At 32.9% G+C, this 18,244-nt stretch overlaps 1 long non-coding RNA gene and 1 pseudogene across 1 annotated transcript; one reads left to right on the forward strand and one right to left on the reverse strand.

The window, feature by feature from the left end:
- Positions 1 to 1,111: 1,111 nt before the first annotated feature.
- Positions 1,112 to 3,347, reverse strand: LOC120780803 (annotated as a pseudogene).
- Positions 3,348 to 5,751: 2,404 nt separating this feature from the next.
- Positions 5,752 to 15,775, forward strand: LOC120780457. The gene is made up of 3 exons (XR_005705870.1): positions 5,752 to 5,895; positions 12,839 to 12,899; positions 15,700 to 15,775. It is a non-coding gene; the product is annotated as an uncharacterized LOC120780457 (long non-coding RNA).
- The last annotated feature ends 2,469 nt before the right edge of the window (positions 15,776 to 18,244 follow it).

Raw genomic sequence — 18,244 nt, forward strand, 5'->3', positions numbered from 1 at the left:
ATCAAGAAAGATAGAAGATTTCCTTTAGCCAGTTCATACTTACTTTCTGTGCTTTCTCTTACATTTGCGCGTTTTGATATTTTAATCTTAAGATATTCGGTAAGCTAAACATCCGTATTTAGAAGGTATTTCAAAATGCAATTCCTTTAGAAAGAAAGATGCTTGCCCTAGCATTAACTAAAGAGAGTCGACCAACATTTTGCTTCCCTCTAAAAAATATCAGCCGATAGAATGTAAACAGAGGAAAAGATGTGAGAAGTTTATTGGCATTCTAGATTGAAATGGTTGCATTTTCTTATTCTGTAAAAATGTATGAAATTTTTGCACCAAAAATATTTATTATACGCTAAAGCTTAATACAATTTATGTATATATAAAGTCAGTTTTCTTAATATAGATTCATAGAGCAAATAGAGGAATAAATAAATTTTATATATAGTATATGCCACCTTTTAAATATTTATCGCAGAAAAATGTTAGCTGCAAATAAGCAACCAGTAATACCAGAAGTTCTTAAAGGGCAGCTTTTAAAAAAGTAATTTTAATTCTTAAATATATATCTTACTTTGAAAAAAGAAACATATGTATATAATTAATTAAAGTATTTTTCATATAATCATAAAAGGCTATTAGAAAATTCCTCATTATATGATAACATTATTCAAATTCTCAATTACACCCTGTGAAATTGTGCCACTTTTTACATCACAAAAGAACCAAAAAAGTGTGACCCTGTCATTCGTCAGCTGTTTTACTATTTTCGTTTGTTCAGAAAAATAAGAATAGAAAATACAAGTCAAAATTAATAACACAAATAAGAATTTTGAAATGGAATATAATTGCGATTCTCACATAAGCCCCTGTTTTAAAAGAATAAAAAGTAAGTACACAAAATAAAGCACAGCCCAGAATATGTAGTATATAATACGTTTTGGTTTCAGTGTGGACAGACAATGAGACTCTGCTAAATAATATTCAGCAATTGATTGCAACTACATATGTTGGAAATGAATACATAAGTAATATTATAGTTAGTATACATATACATTATGTTCCTAAATATACCTGTTTATACCTATTTAAACTATACTATTTTGTGCCTGATTATATTAATATTTTTTTATTGTATTGAATGAATGATCTTGTTTTAATTAATTAAATTACAAAAATATAGTTAGTCTACATTTCTTGGAATGAAGAACTGGGCCTTAACCTCGTTACGTTTAATCTGACCTAATTGTGAAAGAAGTTGGTCTCTCCTGTCGCCTTGAATTGCTAAAATCAATAAAGTCACCCATGTAGATGCAAAGTTTGTGTAGAACACAACATGCCAAAACAAGTTTTGCCATCGACTGAACGTTGTGGAAATCTAGACGCATTAGTTGACGGAATCTGGATTTCAGCATTCCGAAAGCATTTTAAATTTTTACCTTCGTCTGACTTAATTTGGTATTGTACAACTTTTCAGATTCTGTCAAATTACCATAGTCTCTGTATGGTGTTAATAAATATTCCCTTAAAGGATATGCTGAATCTCCCAATAAATGGTATTTTGGGGCACATAAACTGGACAATTCTTTACCAATGAAAGATAATCTGAGAACTCCAGCATCATGGATTTTGCTAGGCACCGCGGTAAATACGTCCAAAAAGCGTAACTTTGCATCGCATACACCTTGCAAAGTGATTGATGCGCATTCATGCCTGTTGATATATGAAGAGCGTATTTTATGTTTGGGTTTTCTCCTTGTGATGGAGCTTCCATCATTGCAGCCCAAGACATTCCGAAACCCAGCTATCTGCAAATAATATTATATATAATTTATATTATGTACATATATTTGAATATTTTTGTAAACCATAATTACACTTTCAGCGATTACTTCCTTCTCCGAAAATTCTGGATTATGGTAAAGGCCTGTAATTTATAAATATATTGAAAATATGATTCTCATTTGATACTTTTTATCTTACCTCTGCCTCCGAATAGGCGTTCACCACATCTTCAACGAAATTTTTTACCCTAGGTAGAGAATATCTACCATCCCAATTTCGTTTTCTGATGAAGACGATGATGAATCCATCAGTTGATTTGCAATTTCCATAACTAAATACAACAAAATTTCATGATTCATTTTATTAAAAATTGAACTCAAAAATGTAAATAAATATCAGCTGCAACTCTCACTTTTACGTTTTTATAGGGTAGAAAATGTTCCAGTTTTTCGGGTTAAAATGTTGAGAAAAAAACACGCAAATTTGACAGTTCGGCGACAGAGCCAGATAACGTGTATTATAGAGAACAGAGAACGTGTATTATAGAGAAGGTTCATGGTGTGCCGATTGTCACAAGGTTCCTCTTTTTGGAGGGGCTCAGTTTTCTATTAGTGGATTTCACCACAAAAATTTATTAGCGGATTTCAGAAAAATATTTAACATGCGGGGGTCGAAAATAGCAGAGTTGAGCATTTTCAGTGTTAAATGAGAAAAGTAATGTTAATTTAAATGTTTAGAAATGTACGCTAACAGATTCGCGTATTTACAATGCGCAAACGACTATGGATATCATTTATAGATATTATGAAAGATATATTTGATATTAAAGCACATAAGTATTCATGTACATATGTGCAATTTGACCTATTTAATGATGAATTCCATTAATCATAATTACCTATGTAAATATTATAATTAATAAAGTTTTGTTAAGTTATTATATAGTATATATTTATATACACATTTATGTATTTGTTTGCTTTGGGCATTAAAGGCTTTGATAACGTTTTAAAAGACCATGCCTTCGCACAGATTCACATAAGCATATAAAAAGATTTTATGAAACCATACGCATAATGTTCACATATGTTACGTATGCACGTAAACAAATTTGAAAGAATCATTCGCATAATGTTTGTAAATTTGTCTACATACACACCAATTTGTGTGTAACTATATACACCCATTGTTTCATACAAAAATTCCGTTGTCACGGACAACCAATGACCGAACTTCACGTTTTGTCAAAAAGTCAATGTGTCGAAGGACTGACGCGACGACAAAGCGTCACAACATTGTGTTGTTGGTAGAAAATCCAAGCTGTGCCGAAAAAAATAAACGAATGGCCGCATATTGTCACCGCTTTCCTTGCCGCTGTACAGCTTCGCCTACGAACCAGCGTAAATATGTATGTTTGTGAGTGAGCTTTCATACATATCGACGCAGATTTTTGAGAATCGCGTAAAAATATCGCCCCATATCTTGTACACTTTTGACACATGGGACTGGAAGCCTACAAGATATAGCGACAGCTTTAAGAATACTACTCACAATACCTGTGTCAGTTGCATCTTGTGAAAGTTCTTTTGGCAATTAAATTGATCAAATCTTACTTGAGATCGACCATTAGTCAGAGTAGACTATCCATTCTTGCTTCAACTTTCAATTACAATGATATGATATGGGATTTTGCAGCGATCGAAGGCCAAGCGGTCGCACATATTCACGTATGTATGTTATTATGTGAGCATGTAAACAAAAACCATACGCATAATGTTTGTAAATTTGTCTACTCACAACTTTGTTTGGAAATGTGTACACTCATTGCCTCATGCGAAGCTGCAGACAACCAACGGCCGAAGCTCACATTTTGTCAAAGAGTCAATGTGTCAAAAGACTGACGCGACGACAAAGCGTCACAACATTGTGTTGTTGGTAGAAGATCCAAACTGTGCCGAAAACACAAACGAACACAAAGTGACCAATTGCCACTGCTTCCCTTGCCGCTGTAACAGCTTCTCCGACAAAGCAGCGTAAATATGTAGGTTCATGTATGAGCTTGCATACATATCGACACAGATTTTTGCAAGCCGCGTAAAAATATATACGAACGTCCTGTATCGCCACGGCGACATTCATGTTTACCAGCGCCTATAGATGTTTCACATAAAAAATTATCTTAAGTGTTTTCAAAAGTTCTCAACAGGAAATTTTTATTATTTTAAATAATCATTTATTATTCAAGAGATAATTCAAGAAATACTATATTCTTTTGAATCTAATCATCTTGCCCATGTGCAATACCGCCAACTGCAGTCTAAAGATTCCAGAAGAGATTATGTAGCTACCCATGGGTGTAAACAAAATGAAAATTTTAATTTGTTATTCGAGAGTGAGAGCGAGAAAAGAAAGAGTTTGACATATTTATATATAACTCGCCCTTTGGTAAAAATATATTAGAAAAGGTAGACATTAAATTTAAGTTTACTATTATACATTTGAAAATAAAAAAAAAAGAGATTTACATAAGTATACATATATCATTTTACAGAACTTAATGTAACATTTTAATTACATTGTAAATTATGGGTACCTACTTATATTTGTTATTTCTAAATCATATAACTATAAAAAATAAGGTATACATACATAGTTTTCTATTTATAAACATTTTTTTTTTTATGTTTCAATTCAGTTTATATGCTTTAATGGCCTTCTGAACTGTGCAGTATCTACTTTATTGGGATTGCTGTAGTGGTATCTGTTAAACCTTTTAGCAGTTTTTTGTCTGCCTGCAGCAGGATTTTTAATATATAGATTTTGATTTCGTAAATTAAGCGTTACATTTTCTCTTTTAATGTTTTTTCTGTCAATGGCTTTCTTTTTATTTGTTTCAGATCTCTCTTTAACTTCATTTAAATCTATGTTTATTTTATTTATGAAATCTATTGGCTTAAGTTTAGTTGTACTATGAATTGTGTTGTTATGAAAGTTTATTGCTTTTAGTACCAATTCCTCAGAGTCATTAATCTTTTCAGCGTTTTTTAGTATTCTTTTAGTATTCTTATGTGTTCTAAAAGAGTCGAATGCATTCTTTCCACATCCGAATTCCCGGTGTGAGAGTTCGGTGTTGTAAAATGGGTTTCTATATTATTTTCTTGACAGAATAATTTTATAAGCGCATTATTAAATTCATTATCCATAACAATATTATCAGGTTTTCCTAAGAATGCGATTCGCTCTTCAATTTTAGTTTTTACTGTTACCATATTTTTATCGTTTAATTTATCTGCTGTCCCCAACTTAGTGAATTTATCGATTCTTGTTAAAAATGAAGTTTTTTTTATTTGAAAAATGTCTATATGTATTATTTGATTAGGTTTTTCTGGTGTTATAGTATGTTGAAATTTTTTATTTATGGGTTTTCTATCGTATTTATTTTCATTGCAAACTCTAAAGTTATTACAGTATCTATTTATTAGTTTTATTAATTTCGGATTAAATTAATTCTCTTAGTTCATTGTAGTTTTCATGAATTCCTCTGTGGTTACCTTTAGTGTGAATATCATCAATGATACTCAACAAAGATTCTTCGGATGCAACATCACGTGCAATTTTAGTACATTTTATAAAGTTTATTTTATTATTGTTAGAAAATAATTGTGTTAATTTATTTTGAATTATATTGTATTTATTATCTTCGAGCTCCGAGTATATACCAACTTTTCCATTTTTTAACTCTCGTCTGAACAAATCATTCAAGTAATGTGTATTATTTAAATCATTTTCAGACATTCCTAATGTTCCTATTTCCTTATGTTTATTTTTTACTAATCTAATTTGCGTTCTGTATTTGTTGACGATTTTATTTATCATGAAAAATTTATTATTTAAACTTTCCTCCACACTATGAACTTCAGCTAAAGGCGGTTGAGTCAGCTGCACTTTGCTCAAAAAGTCCGCCACGTTATTCTCCTTGCCTTTTATGTATTCGATATCGAAGTAAAACCCGTCTAGTAAAATTTTCCACCTGATGATTCGCGAATTTGGGTCCTTAAGCGAATAAAGCCATTTCAGGGGCTGGTGATCAGTTTGGACTAGGAACTTTCGACCGTAAAGGTATGGACGATAATATTTTACTGACCACACAATGGCTAACAGCTCCTTTTCTAACGTTGAGTAATTTTGTTCGTGCCCATTCAGAGTCATACTGGCATAACTTATCGGTTTTCCTTCTTGGCTTAATACCGCGCCAATGGCTACGTTACTAGCATCAGTAGTTAATACGAACTTTTTACTAAAATCGGGATAGCGCAATAATGGCGGATTTACTAAAATATTCTTTAACTTTTCGAAAGACTCAATGTATGATTTGTCGTTAACATCAATTTTACTGTTTTTCTTCAAATATGTATTTAATTATAGGATTAGCTACTAAAGAATAGTTTTTAATGAATTTGCGGTAATAGCCGGTTAGGCCCAGAAAAGATTTAATATCTTTAACTGTTTTGGAACTACCAAATTTTTTATAATACTTATTTTTTCGGGGTTTGGTTTTATTCCCGCATTTGTTATAATATGACCAAGGAAACTTGTTTCTTTAGATAAAAATTTACACTTATCAATTTGTACTTTTAGGTCAAATTCATTTAGTTTATTAAATATTTTTTGTAAGCTTTCTAAATGTTCGGTTAAAGATGTCGAAAATACTAATTTGTCGTCCATATAAATAATACAGATTTTATTAATATAATCCGACAAAATGTAGTTCAGCATTCGCTGGAATGTGGCAGGCGCATTCTTGAGACCAAATGGCATTCAAATGAACTCGAAATGCCCCATAGGAGTCGAAAAGGCAGTTTTTTCAATATCGCTATCATCCATTAATACTTGATGAAAGCCCTTTGCCAAGTCCAATGAAGAAAAATACTGCGCCTTACCTAACTTATCAAATAGGGGTTCTATGTTATGGTATGGGAAATTTGTCGTCTACCGTAATCTCATTTAATATCCTAAAATCTATTACTAACCGCCATTTTTTTTCATTTGAATTATCTGATTTTTTTTCACTATCCACAATGGGGAATTGTAAGGGGATTTACTAGGGCGTATTATATTTTCTTTCAACATTTCATTTATTTGCTTTTCTATTTCATTCTCTAGGATCTGTGGACGTCGGTAATTTTTGCAATAAATTATTTTATTAGAATTAGTTATGATTTTATGTTTTACACAAGTGGTTGTTGTTAAGTTTTGCCCTTTAATGTAAAATGTCTTTTTATTTTTATGTAGAAAATTTTCTAATAATTTATTTTCTTCGTTATTTAAAGTTGTTGGTATTGGCTCTTTAAATTTATCCAGCTCAAGTTTTTCTAAATAGTTTATTCCCTCATAGGATATATTAAAGTTATTATTATTTAAATTTATTTTATTGTTATTAATTATAAGATTATTTTTCTGAAAGTCTATTATTGCACCGAAAGGGCGTAAAATATTTATTCCTATTATGCAATCAAACTTTTTATCGATAAAATTCACTAACTTAACGGACATGGTACTATTTTTTTCTTTAAATTCACTTGGTACATCAACAATGACTTCTTCTTTTATTATAGATATTATCACCAACTAGGGTATGCAACAAAATTGGTTTTATTAATTTTTTTGATTTTCCTAGTTTTGAAAAGAATGTGTAATCCCCTAAGGTTGTAGCAGCGCCACTATCGATTAGGCACCTTGTTTTAGTATTATTTATGGTTAGTGTAATTATGGGTAATGATAATTTCGAGGCTGAACAGGAAAATTTTCTATATAATTTATAGCATCTATTTCCATTGACTCCAAATTATTATTTCGGCTGTTATTGTTTGACTGCTGAGGATTTGGTTGGAAGTGACTAGTATTGCGGATATTATAATTATTACTTTGTGGGTATGGATTAAAATTTTGGTTATGAAAATTTCCGAAATTTGTATTGAACCTATTAGGGTAAGTATTATTTTGGCTTTCAATATTCGAACAATTTGCTCTGGGATTATTAAAGTTATTATATTAGCTACCCAAATTAGTCAAGTTGTTAGAATTTTGATACCGCTGAACATTCATACCATTTGAATAGTTGCGTCTATTTCGAATGTTATGGGAATAATTTTTGCTGCTTGAATAGTTATTATTATTTTGCAAATTATTATATGGAAAGCTATTTGCATGTTTATAATTTACTAATTGGATATCTTTCAATAAATTATTTTGTAAATAAAACGTATAAGCTGTATTTATCGAGCTTATATTATTTTGCAGTAAAAGAGATTTAATATGTACTGGTAAATAATTGGCATAAACATCAAAAATTAATTTTTCTTTATTTAAGGGAGTATACATTTCGTTAGGTTCTAAAGAGTATTTCGTGTTCATTTGGCTTAATATCATTCTTAACTTACAATGTAACTATAATGTTTATGGCTTCAATATTAAGAACATCCTTTCTTAAATTAAAAAACGTTCTCTTTATTCCAAATTCTTCTTTAAGTTTACTCACAATATCATCCCAGGTAGGATTAACTAATGTCTCAACTGCTCTTAATGCGTTTCCTTGTAAACGGTTGCTAAGAACTCTTTGCAAAGTACCTAAGTGCTCAGTTGGAGTCAATTGGAGAACGGTTGAGACGTCTCGAAAATAATTACTAAGTGAGTACTCACTACTTCCAGTAAACGGCGGTAGGCTCCTCGCTTCTCGTAAGCATTCAGCTAGTGTCAACGCCATTGTTTTGTTTTTGTCAAAAAGGTTCTGTTTCCGCTACAGTTTGTGCAAACTGCTCTTGTGTTGTTGTTGTTGTAGATTCTCTCGCTTTGCTGACTTTGAAAAATTTACAATGCAAACGATGATTATGTATATTATTTTTTGTTTTTTTGTTGTCTCTCAAGATGAAATGATTCTTTTCTGTATATTAAATATGGTATTGCTCTATTCCCCTTTTTTTTCAAGTTCAAATGAATGTGAAAATATGAATTTTTCGTTAGAACATATGTGGTTTTGTTGTTGTAATATATTGTTCTGGTTGCATTGACTTTACATTTTTTATTTCTTTTATATGCAAACCACGTTTGTAATTCGAACACTATTTTGTTGGAGTTTTTCTTTTTTTTCGATAAATGTTTATTCCACAATATATAAATCAAATTTAAGAACAAACTCAAACCACAAACACAAAGAACTTATTTTAGTAGCATTAAGTTTTGAAGTGTACTTTTCATTTATTTATTTAATTAAATCACAAAAAGTTAATAATTTGCTTTGTACGCAAAATGTTCGGTTTGGATACGAAAATTTAACGCGACGTATCCCATCCTCGACGCCAGAAATATTCAGCTGAATTAAATACTGAATGTTGCGGTTGAAAATACAAATATATGAATTTTTATTGTTAGATCATTACTCTTCAACTAACTTAACGATTATCAAAAATCTGTTAACAACGTTGAGTTCAAACCTAAAAAAAACTAAGTATTTAAAATTAGCAGTAAATCTTATTCGAGAGTGAGAGCGAGACAAGAAAGAGTTTGACATATTTATATATAACTTGTATGTGTGTGTGTTTGTGACTAATAGTGCCCATACACGAGCACACAAGTGCGTTCGATCGGCATGAATTCGTTTGCCCATACACGACACACAAATCTATTTTGCGTTCGTTCTTCACAGGCAAGCGGAACATTTCTTGGAATTTATTTCTAATGTAGCATTTTTATCTATTTCATTGTATTTCCTTAATAAGTTATTCCAACTTTTATTTTTCTTACACTATGTACATATATGTATGAGCGCTTAGGCAAAAAGCGAAAACTTTGAAGCGTGATTTCTCGGTTTTTCATTTTTACGATTATTCTTAATTGGCGGGCAGGATAAGAAAAAAACTAAACGTCGTATGGAATTAGAGCAAAGTTTATTATCATTGACATAAAATTATCTTCTATTTAAACTAAAAAAAACATTAAGAAAAGTCAAGTTTTAACATATTTTTAAACAGCATAAAGTAAAATTCTTTTGATCAAAAGCCACTATTTATTCAATTTTTAATAAAATTTAAAATTTTTCATTTGTTTTTGGAATTTTCTTAGTTTAACTAGAAGATAAATTAATGAAAAATATGAATTTCTTTGAATTTTTTATTTCCGTTAGAAATTGCGGCCTGCATCCTGCCCGCCGTCCGAGAAATGTACATGCGAGATGCATCGGGTAATTGCTTCCCAAAGGCAGAATATCAAAGATTTCGTATCCAAAAAAATTGTGAAAGATGTTCAAATATATAACTATAAAGTCTAGAAATTTCGCTTGAGTCAATTATTTCTTTCCCTCCCAAAAAAATCCTCAAAAAAATCGATTTTTTGAAGCCTCGAAAGCAGGCTCACCCCCTTAACACTTGCCATTGTCCGCGATCTTCACTGTTCGGCGACACGAGAGAAATGAGATTTTGTGCGCCAACAACGCCATACACGATAAACATGTTCGCGCACCGATCGTAAAAAATCAAACATTTTCGCGAACATGGATCGGTACGCGAACAAGCCCATACACGATAAATTGCAAGCGCACACATACCGATCGAACGCACTTGTGTGCTCGTGTATGGGCGCTTTAAGGCACTTGAGATTTATGATGAAGAATACAATAACCACCATAAGGGTTGTTTTTCTGTGTATTATTCTTATTACATATTTTTCTTTTATGTGCTGCGTTTTTGTATGCAGCCAACTGATAGTGGACTGTATATTATTGTTCAAGTATTTTGAACACTATTTACGAAGAATTTATACAGCTTTTATCAGAAAAGTATCTTCTATCGTAGTTCAAGAAGTCAAATTAGCGAAATATTATGCGATTATTGTAGATTCCACACCTGATATACTTACATATCTCATGTCGACCAACTTTCGTTTGTTACCAGATACGTGCAAAAAGGATGGAACGCCTGTTGAACGTTTTCTGATGTTCATTGAAAATTCTGGACATAAAGCTGAAGATTTGCTAGTTGCTGTACTCGTATTATCGATTTTCGAGTTTTTTGATCTTGATCTTACCGACTGTCGAAGTCAGTCATATGATGACGCTAACAATGTATCAGGAATTTATTCAGGTTTAAAGACAAGAATTCATGAAATTAATGATCTTGCAGAACATGCTCCTTGTCCTGCTCATTCTATGAATTTAGTTGGAGTTCACGCAGTAGAATGCGCGCCAGAAGCTTTTTCTTTCTTTAATACTATACAAACTTTATATAACTTCTTTACTGCATCGACGCGCCGCTGGGAAGTTTTACAATTTCAACATCAACATTTCGACGAAATAATCGAGACTTTGATTATTATTGAAGAAAATATGGAAGAAAATGCAATTACAAGACAAGAAAAAACATTAACTTCGGTTGCACCGAAGCTAAATACCCTTCACAGGTGCATTTCTGTTAGTATCTATGTGTTCAGTTTGTATGGAAGCTATATGCTATAGTCAACCGATCTGATCAATTTCTTCGGATATTACATTGTTGCTTTAGGAAATAATATATACCAAATTTCGTGAATATATCTTGTCAAATGTGAAAGTTGTTCATACAAGAACTTGATTCCGATCGTTCAGTTTGTATGGCAGCTATATGCTATAGTTAACCGATCTAAACAATTTCTTCAGAGATAACATTGTTGTCTTTGAAATACCATATACCAAATTTCGTGAATATATCTTGTCAAATGTGAAAGTTTTCCATACAAGCATTTGATTCCGATCGTTTAGTTTGTATGGCAGCTATATGTTAGTCCGATATAGGCCGTTCCGACAAATGAGCAGCTTCTTGAAGAGAAAATGACGTTTGCAAAATTTCAAAACGATATCTTAAAAACTGAGGGACTAGTTCGTGTATATACAGACAGACAGATAGACGGACAGACAGACGGGCATGGCTAAATCGACTCAGCTCGACGTACTGATCATTTATATATATATTTTATAGGGTCTCCGACGATTCCTTCTGGGTGTTACAAACTTCGTGAGAAACTTAATATACCCTGTTCAGGGTATAACAAGAAGCTGAAGGTTTACGAATTCAATTGGAGCGACTTGAAACAGCATTTATGCAGATACTTTAACATTTTTTACTCTCACGATTCAAGGCTGTTAGTCAAAGATTGCAGAAAGTTGATTGTAGCATTGCTGACGTGATCGACGATTATCGTGGTGTGATCAAAGTTGTTGCTGATACGAGAAATGAATTCGAAATCTATGAAAAAAATGCTTTAAATATTTCAGAGATAAAATAATATAAAAAATAAAAATATGCTTTAGAGTCAGTACCTTTAATGTCATTCTTGACAATCTAGATTCTGAATTGCGAAAAAGATGTGTTACATATGAAAAGATTCATGAAAAGTTCTCAGTTATTTTGAATTTGGCAATTTGGATAATAGAGAGATTCGTAACCGAGCTAAACGTTTACAAAATGTTTATTCTTCAGATCTTGAGTCCTCATTGGAGGACGAATTTGTGCACTTCCGTGCTTATTGCACTGAAAAAAAGATGGAACAAAATTCGCCTTCCGATATTCTGAAACTTTTGCGTGCAAATGACCTTTATGCAGAGTTTCCGAACGTAGAAATTGCATATCGAATATTTATTACTTTAGCTGTAACAAACTGTAGCACAGAACGATCGTTTTCTTGTTTGAAAAGAGTTAAAAACTACTTACGTTCTACAATGAGTGCAAATAGACTCAATAGCTTAACTATTCTATGCATCGAATCAGATGTACCTCACCGTTTACATTGTGAAGATTAAATCGACCAATTTGCAATTCAAAAAGTCAGGCGTGTTTGCCTGTGGAAAAAAATTATTGTAATACAATTATTAGTCAAGCTCAGTGCAAAATTTGTAGTTTTAAAAACAAGAACATATATTTTTTATATTATACTAAAGTATTAAATGTATATATAATAAATTATTTGCAATACGTTAAATATTTTAATTTTTTAAAAACATGATATCAAATCTAAATAATTTTGAGTGAAATTTCAGTTACGGGGCGGCATTTTTTCCAGTGCCCAAGGGCGGCAGAAATGTAAATCCGGCCCTGTATGTAAGTACAAATCAATTTCAAATCAAGATATTATCATTTATCAGTAATATAATATGCGCGCGTTGTTCTATATGTACATACATGCGTATGACATTCCCACACGAATCATACACACAAACCACATATGTACATATATACATATCTGTACACACATGTAAATATGCCGCCCACAAAAACAAATATTGTTCCACAAAAACAACAACCGTCTAAAACAGTGGTTCCCAAACTTATTTTGCCTACTGCCCACTTTGAGAATAAATATTTTTTTTGCGCCCCCATTTTTTCACCTATTTAAAAAGCACGATAACTTCAAATTAATTTAATTAATTATTGTGACCTACATATGTATATTAACGGAGAATTCTAAACGAAACTTTTACTATAACCTGCAACTTGAAACCTGAGCGCAGTAGGTAACATACAACGGCGCTAAGTTCAATAAGAATGATTATTGAAACGCAACTTTATAGTATTAAAACAGAGAATCTTTTATTAAAAATAAAACTAAAATAATCGATCCTTATATAAAAACTAATGTGAAGGATGAATCTGATGCTGCTTAATAAGTTTGTTAATATCAGGTTCTAATCTCAAGAACAGTCGCACGTCGCACCGTTCGGTAACAAGCAAACGACTTCTCTTTTTAGTAAGCATTGTTGTCACAGCACTAAATCCACGTTCACACAAATGTGACGATAGGAATGCTATCAAGAATCGTTGAACGATTGACCACAATCCAGGGTACAATTGCGGGATCGGTTTCTGTAGCCAAAATTCTTGGTAACCATTTTTGAACTTGATTTTTATTTCCTCGTTTGTTGTCAATTCTATAAGTTCTTCTTCCAGCTGAGGTGACATTGCTGTGTTGACATTTGAAAACGGATCCAACCCCCAGTCTGGTATTTCCAAGTTCAAAATGTCCTGGAATCGTTCGGTGAAGTCAATGTGGAGGTTTTCCAAATGTTGGCAGTAGGCAAGAATGTATGTAATTGTTACTGCATATTAATAAATTCGGAAAATTGTGAAACTCACGTCTGCCGAGATTCTTTTTATGTAGAAGCAGTTTGACTTCGACGTTTTTTGTTTTAGTTAAGTTTAGTTTATCGCCTTGCAGTTGGAGATTCATGTCGTTGAACAATTTATACAGGTCTGTCATGTAAGCTATATCATTCTTTGATGTTATGAGCTTGTCTTGCAATTCTGTATCTTTAGTTTCCAAAAACTCTATAACAGAGTCAAACAGGTTGTAAAATCGAGTCAGACAATTGTCTCTTGATAGCCAACGAACTTCAGTATGAAACAACAAACGGTTTAAATCCTCGTCATTAGTAACACAATGCTGATGAAACAATCAATCATTCAAAAAGCTGTTGCGGATTTTGTTGACTGTGAAATAGTTTTTTACTTAAGTTTCTAGCAACTAAATGCTGTCTATAAATAACGCAATGTACACCAAGGACATCTGGAATTTTATTTTTAAGTACGCCATGAAGCCTTTATGGCACCCTATCATAGCCGGAGCGCCATCAGTAGCAACTGAAATAATATTTTTCAAAGGAATCTCTTTCTCATCGCAAAACTTTTCCAATATATTGAATATGGTTTCGCCTTTTGTATCGGTCTCTAAATTTCTAGCAAATAATAGTTCTTCACATATTTTCTCATCTTTAATAAACATCTCGGAAGACAACAACAATGCTTCATTAGTTGGTAAAGTGGGCTCATCGAGCTGAATTGAGAATTGACTTGTCCTCAGGTGATCGCACAATAATTCTTCAATGTTTTCAGGCATTTCATCAATTCGTCTTTGTACAGAATTATTACTCAAAGGAATTTTTGGAATAATATCTGCGGCCGGTTTATGAAGCACAGTAGTTATTACTTCATTTATTGCTGGAAATATTAACTCTTCTCCGATGTCATGTGGTTTGCCTTTTTGAGCAATTAACAAAGAGATATTGTACGAAGCTCGAAGTCCGTCGTCATCTTGCTTAGCAGCCGCCGAAAATAGTTTTGCTACACTTGGCTGACTATTATGCTTCTTCTATAGGTCTAGAAAATATGCTACATTCTTGTCTTTCTTATCTGGATGCATTTTATTCAAATTATCTTGCAGTCTTGAAGGCTTCATTGCTTCATTCGAAAATGTTTTTAGACATAGAAGACACAAAGGCGAGGATGGGTTTGTGGGATTTTCAATGGATCAGAATTTAATATATTCAGCACAGTATTGCCGTCTCTTCTTTTTTACTTCCGACATTGTTTTGCTTTGAGAAATACGTTTAACTTCGCGGGTAGTGTAAAGGAGGCGTAAGTAGAGTAAGTTGGGGTATTGTGATATGGGTGTGCAATGTGATATGCCAGCATATTTCGTAAACTATTCATGTTTTGACATGAATCTTTCCGAGAATACAAAAGCAACTGTAAAAAACTGTTGCTGCAAAGCTGCGCGTGCTACTGAACACTTCGTTTGCTCTCAGTGTGCCAAAAAGTTTATAGTAGTGCGGTCACCATTATTTCAACGGGCGTTTCGACAAAGGATTATTCAGAGTTTAATTCATATTTTAGAATTCTAGTAATTTTTTCTTGATCTTTCGTTAATATAATTAACCGTAATTCAGGTAATTTTTAGCCCAAATAAATATTTTTTTGTGAAACAAATATTTTATTATTTCAAACACGAGTTTGGCTAATGTATATAGTCAATGTTGTCCATTGTGATATAGTATATCATATTAAACAAACATAATATCATACAACGTATCTTGTAGGTAAAAGTAATACTCTTCTTAAATTATAGTTTTTCGCAATGCCGAAGAAAGGGGAAATTCGTAAGTGGAATGCAGAAAACATGAAAAAAGCCATACAGGCTGTAAGAGCCGAAAAGATGGGAAATACTTCTGGCATCGAAAACGTATGGTGTCCCATTTGCAACCTTGCAAAGAGCTGCCCGCAGCGATAAAACAATCGACGAAATATTAGCTATTCCATTGGGACGTAGGCCGGTTTTTAACCGAGATGTTGAATTAGAGCTGGTAAGATATTTGAGAGAAATGGAGGCAAAGTTTTGGGGGCTCCCTCGAAGTGATGTGCGTTCGCTTGCATTTCAATTAGCAAAGCGAAATAATATTGAGAACCCATTTTCCATAATCAGGGAATGCGCCGGAAAAGATTGGTTGCGTAGCTTTCTAAATAGACATAAAACGGAAATAAGTTTACGCTCTGCCACAGGTACCTCAATCGAGAGAATCAAAGGATTCAATGTGGAAAATGTGAGCAAGTTCTATAATTTATTGGAGCAGGAATTTGAGAAGCATAAATTTTCTGCAACTAGAATATGGAATGTTGATGAGACAGGAGTGTCTATCGTGCAAAGTAAGCAGCCAAAAATTTTAGCAGCAAAAGGCAAATTGGTTGCATGACTTCAGCAGAAAGAGGATCTCTCATAACAGTTATAAGCTGCATGAGCGCAGGAGGAGCCTTTGTTCCACCATTTTTCATTTTTCCAAGAAAAAAACCCTCTCCGCTTTTAATGAAACATGCTCCCCCTGGTTCCGATTCTGCTTGTCACATATCGGGATGGATACAAATACCAATATTTACCGCGTGGTTTGATCACTTTTTGCGATTCACTAATCCATCAAAGGAGAACCCAATCTTGCTTATTTTAGATGGCCACTACAGTCATACGCGAAATGTTGATGTTTTGGATAAGGCTCGTCAAAATGGCGTCATTATCTTATCATTGCCACCTCATTGTACACACAAAATGCAACCCTTAGATAAAGCATTTATGGGTCTTCTTAAAACATATTACAATGACGAAATAAGACGATTTATGCGAAAGCAAGGCCGAAAGGTGACACAATTTGATGTAGTTGAGCTGTTTTCAAAGGCTTATCTGAAAGTTCAAACGGCACAGATAGCAATTAATGGGTTCAAATGCACTGGTATCTATCCCTTTGATAAAAATATTTTCCCGGAAAGTGATTTTATGGAGCAACGCCAAGAAAATCCGCTGAAAGATACTCAACCTATAGAAGATATATTTTTAGAAGAACTAGTGGCCAGCACAAGTAGGGCAGCGATGAAAAATTTCGTCACACCTTGGCAGATATCCCCACCACCTAAGCTAAAACTGTCTACCAGCTCCAGAGGCAAACGATCAGAATCGACAGTGTTAACAACATCACCGTATAAAGCGCTTTTGGAGCAAAGCATCAGAAATGTTGAAAAGCGCAAGAAAAAAGGAAATGTAAAAGACATACCGCATTCACGTAAAACCAAAACACAACGGGCAACCAAAACTAGGGAAACTTCTTCGAGCGAGTCGGAAAAAAGCTTGCATCTTCCCAGTTCAGATGAGGAATGTTGGGCGGAAACACCACCTAGTAAGGATACTGCGTGCGCTTTTTGCAACAAAAACTTTGAGACGGATAAAGGAAGTATTGCTTGGGTATCATGTTTGCTATGCGACTTAGTTTGGGCACATAGCAAATGTCTCCCTAAGCGTCAAGCAATATTTGTTTGCGAGTCCTGCCAAACATTTTAAAATTAAAAACAGTACACATTTTTTTGAATCCTTGATTGTTTCTATGTACATACTTGAATAGTCATGTTTTTTTTTATTCTTAATGAATTATATTACAACAATACAAAATGTCGCTTTTTTGTTTTTAATAAATGTATTATTTAGCAATTCGTTCTTATTTTATTTTTTTTAAGGAAAGCTTATAGGTAATGTTATATAGTATATCACTTTACCTGACATAGTATATCACATTACCCATACATTTTGGCGAAGTCGCTTTTTCGACCATCTATAGTTTAATTGAGTTATCTTTCAAAGTACTTGAGATACCGAAATATCCCTTTGAGATATATTGCGCAATGAAGCAAGGAATAGTATTGCATAATTTTTGTAAGTATTAGTTTATGAAATTTTAAGTAATAGTAGAAAAACTTATACCCATATCACAATACCCAAACTTACTCTACTGCTCATAAATTGCGCGCAAAACCACAAATGAAAATAAAATAAATATTACATTGTTTATATGGAAATGCTTAAGCAGCACGCACCGACAGGAATTAAACAAACATGTATAAACTCGTTTATCTCATTCGACGTTCAATCGTACACAACAAATCCGAACAAATATTCAATGAACCAGCCGATTGATACAGGAATGCACAATTTGGGTTATTTAACAAAAACTTGTTAAAACATGGTAGATATCAACGAGTACTAATAACTATTAAAATGCGAAAGTGTGTCTGTTGCCTTTTTATTTGTTTGTTTGTGTCTACTTTCATTATGAAACGGAGCGACCGATTGACATGAT

The sequence above is a fragment of the Bactrocera tryoni genome, unplaced genomic scaffold (genome assembly GCF_016617805.1).
Source record: "Bactrocera tryoni isolate S06 unplaced genomic scaffold, CSIRO_BtryS06_freeze2 scaffold_25, whole genome shotgun sequence".
In the NCBI taxonomy this organism is placed as follows: Eukaryota; Metazoa; Arthropoda; class Insecta; order Diptera; family Tephritidae; genus Bactrocera; species Bactrocera tryoni.